The sequence below is a fragment of the Trichechus manatus genome, unplaced genomic scaffold, assembly GCF_000243295.1.
Source record: "Trichechus manatus latirostris isolate Lorelei unplaced genomic scaffold, TriManLat1.0 scaffold00140, whole genome shotgun sequence".
NCBI lineage: Eukaryota > Metazoa > Chordata > Mammalia > Sirenia > Trichechidae > Trichechus > Trichechus manatus.
In genome coordinates this window covers 2,509,385-2,512,998 of record NW_004444076.1, presented here as the reverse complement: position 1 = coordinate 2,512,998, position 3,614 = coordinate 2,509,385, and the positions used below count along the sequence as shown (strand labels likewise).

At 33.2% G+C, this 3,614-nt stretch overlaps 1 protein-coding gene across 6 annotated transcripts in view; it reads left to right on the top strand.

Annotated features, from left to right (window-relative positions):
• Positions 1-3,614, top strand: part of DLG2 (discs large MAGUK scaffold protein 2) — a 2,186,317-nt gene that overhangs the window by 1,359,163 nt on the left and 823,540 nt on the right. The window lies entirely within an intron of this gene.

Below are 3,614 nucleotides of genomic sequence, written 5' to 3'. Positions count from 1 at the left end.
CTAGCCTCTTGGGAGCTGCTCTTCACTGGTTCGGAGTGTCCAAGCAGAATCTCTGCTGCCGGGTCTCTCTCGATGTGGAAACTGCTTCTCCAGCGAGCGCACAGTACAGCTGTTTGCCTGCTTCACCGCGGCCTGGCATGGCTGTGTCTCTGCAGTATCGCCGCCGTGGCCTTAGTGCTCCTCACCTCTTCCAAACGGTATTCCTCTCCGATATGACTCAGATGGATTTCTTAACCTTGCCTTGTTCAGGACTGCCAGATGTTGACATAGAATCAAATCACTTGTTTTTCCAGGTCTTTGTTGTAAGAGGGATATAGGAAGCGTCTAACTAGTCCACCATGTTGACCACCTCTCAAGAATTTTTTTTAAAATAACTTCAGTGAGGTGTGTTTGACATCCACTAAACTCCATATATTTAAGATGTACCATTTGATAAGTTTTGACACATGAAACCATCACCATTTTCAAGATAATGAACCTGTCCATCATCCCCAAAAGTTTCCTTATGCCCCTTCATAATCCTTCCATCTCATCCCTCCCTGCCTTGCCTCCCAGTTGCTAGGCAACTACTGTTTTCTTTTCTGTCACTATAGATTAGTTTGCATTTTCTAGAATTTTATATAAATGGAATTACACAACATGTATTCTTCTTTTGTGTGTCTTCTTTCACTCAGCATAATTGTTTTGAGATTCATTCATGTTATTTCATGCATCAATATTTCATTTCTTTTTCTTGTTGAATAGAATTCCATTGTATGAATATATCATAATGTTTACCTGTTGGTGGTGTTTCCAGCTTTTGGCTATTACAAATAAGATTCCTATGAAGGTTTGTGTACATGATTTTCAGTAGACATATGTCTTCATTTCTCTTGGGTAAATACTTAGGAGTGAAATGGTTAAATCATATGGCAGGTGTATGTTTAAATTTTTAAGAAACTGCTAAAATGGTTTTCAAAATGGTTGTACCATTTTACACTTCCACCAGCAGTGTATGAGAGCTCCAATTTTTCTACATCCTCACTAAAACTTAGTATGGCTAGTCTTTTCAATATTAGCCATCTTTGTAGGTGTGCAATGGTATTTCATTGTAATTTTAGTTGTCATTTCTCTAATGACTCATGATGTTTGTCATCTTTCATGTGCTTGTTTGATACCTGTATATCTTCACTGGTGAAGTGGCCAAATCTTTTGCCGAATTTTTAAAATTAATTATTTATTCTCTTATTATTTAACTTTGAGAATTCTTTATATATTTTGGAAACAAGTCTTTTAGATAAACAATTTGCAAATATTTTCTTCCATTCTGTGGCTTGTCTTTTTTCATTCTCTTAACAGTGTTTTTCAAAGAACAGATTTTTAATTTTGATGATGTCCAGTTTATCAATTTGTTATTTTATGAATCTAACCTAAGATTGCAGAGATTTTCTTTGAGAAGTTATATGGTTTTAGGTTTTATGTTTTAGGTATAATCTATTTTGAGTTAATATATGGGAGGAGGTGTAGAGCAAAGCTTGTTATTTTGCATATGGATAGCCAACTTTTCTAACATCATTTGTTAAAAAAAAATTATCCTGTCTCCATTGAATTGCCTTTGTACATTTGTGAAAAATCAGTTGTCTATATACATATGGGAGCCCTGGTGGCACAGTGGTTAAGAGCTCAGACTGGTAACCAAAAAGGTCAGCAGTTCGAATCCACCAGCCGCTCCCTGGTAACCCTATGGGGCAGTTCTATTCTGTCCTACAGGGTCGCTATGAGTCAGAATCAACTCGATGGCAATGGGTTTGGTTTGGGTTATGTATGTATGGAAGTATTTCTTAATTCTATTCTGTTCTGTTCTATCTTCATGCCACTATATACTACTGTCTTGATTACTTTAGCTTTATAATAAGTTGTGAAATCAGGTAATCTTTTTTTCTTCATTTTCTAATTTGTTTTGGGCATTCTAGATCCTTTGAATGTCTATATGAATTTTATAATCAGCTCGTAAATTGCTTGCTCCAAAAAGAAAAAAAGTCTGCTGAGATTTGGATTGGTATTACATTGAATCTATGGATCAATTTTCCGAGAATTGACATCTTAACAATATTGAGTCTCCTTACCCAGGAACATGGTATATCTCTCCATTTACGTAAATCATCTTTAATTTTTCTCAGGAATGCTAAGTTGTTTTCAGTATACAGATCTTACACATCTTTTGTCAGGTTTATCCTTATTTCATATTCTTTATCTTATTACAAATCATATTTTTTTATTTCAATTTCCATTTATTTGTTGCTAGTATATAGAAAAAACAATTGATTTTTTGTATATTGACATTGTATTCTGCAACCTTCCTAAACTCGCTTATGTCATGGGTAAATAAAGACATTTTTACTTCTATCTTTCAATCTTAATTTTTTTCTTGCCTTGTTCTATTGTTTAGAACTCCAATACAATGTTGAGTAGAAGTGGTGAGAAGAAACATCCTTGTCTTGTTCTGATCTTAGGGGTAAGGTATGTAGTCTTTCACCATTAAATAATGATGGTAGCAGTTATGTTTTTTGGTAGATGCCCTTTATCAGGTTGAGGGAGTTCCCTTCTGTTCACAGTTTGCTGAGAGGTTTTTTTTTTTTTTAACTGAAAGATATAGTAGATATTTCAAAATGCTTTTAATATTCCCATTGAGATGATCATATGGTTATTTGTTTTTTGATTAAATAAAAAAAGTATTAAACCCACCTGGCTTTCCTGCGATACAGCCTATTAGGTTATAATACTATCATTTTTATATAGACTTGGATTCAAGTTGCTATAATTTTGTTAAGAATTTTTGCATCTATGTTTGTAAGGGCATATAGGTGTTTGGTTTTCTTATATTTGTCTGGTTTGGTATCAGGGTACTGCTGCCTCAAAGGATAAGTTGGGAAGTACTTAATCCTCTTCAGTTTTCTCAAAGTTTGTGTAGAATTGTTATTTCTTCTTTAAATGTTTGATAGAATTCACTAGGGAAGTCATCTAGTCCTGTAGTTTTCTTGGTAGGAAGGTTTTTAATTATAAATTAGATGTTTTTAATGGATATATGTTATGGCTATTTTGATTAATTTTTTCTTGAGTAAGCTTTGGTAATCTGTGACTTTCAAGGAATTTGTCCATTCCATCTCAGGTGTCAAATTTTTGGAATAAAATTGTTCATAAGTTTCCTCTGTTATATCTTTCATATATGTAGAATCTGTAGTGAACACTCTGCTTTCATTCCTGATTTTGGTAAGTTGTATCTTCTCTGTTTCCTGATCAGTCTTGCTGGAAGGTTATTCATTTTATTTACATTCTCAAAGAACCAACTTTTGGTTTCTCTATTATTTTACTGTTCTGATCTTTATTATTTCCTTTCATCTTATTAGGTTTAATTTGCTCTTAATTTAGTTCCTGAATATGGAAGCTGAAGTCATTCATTTGAGACCTTTCTTTTTTCTAATGTAGGTGTTTAGTGATATACAGTTGTCCTTAACTACTACTTTTGAAGTATTCCATATATATATGTAAATTGCTTATATATATATATATGGATATATATATATATATATGGATATATATATTTCATGGAATGTCCTTCCATTTATTTAGGTCTT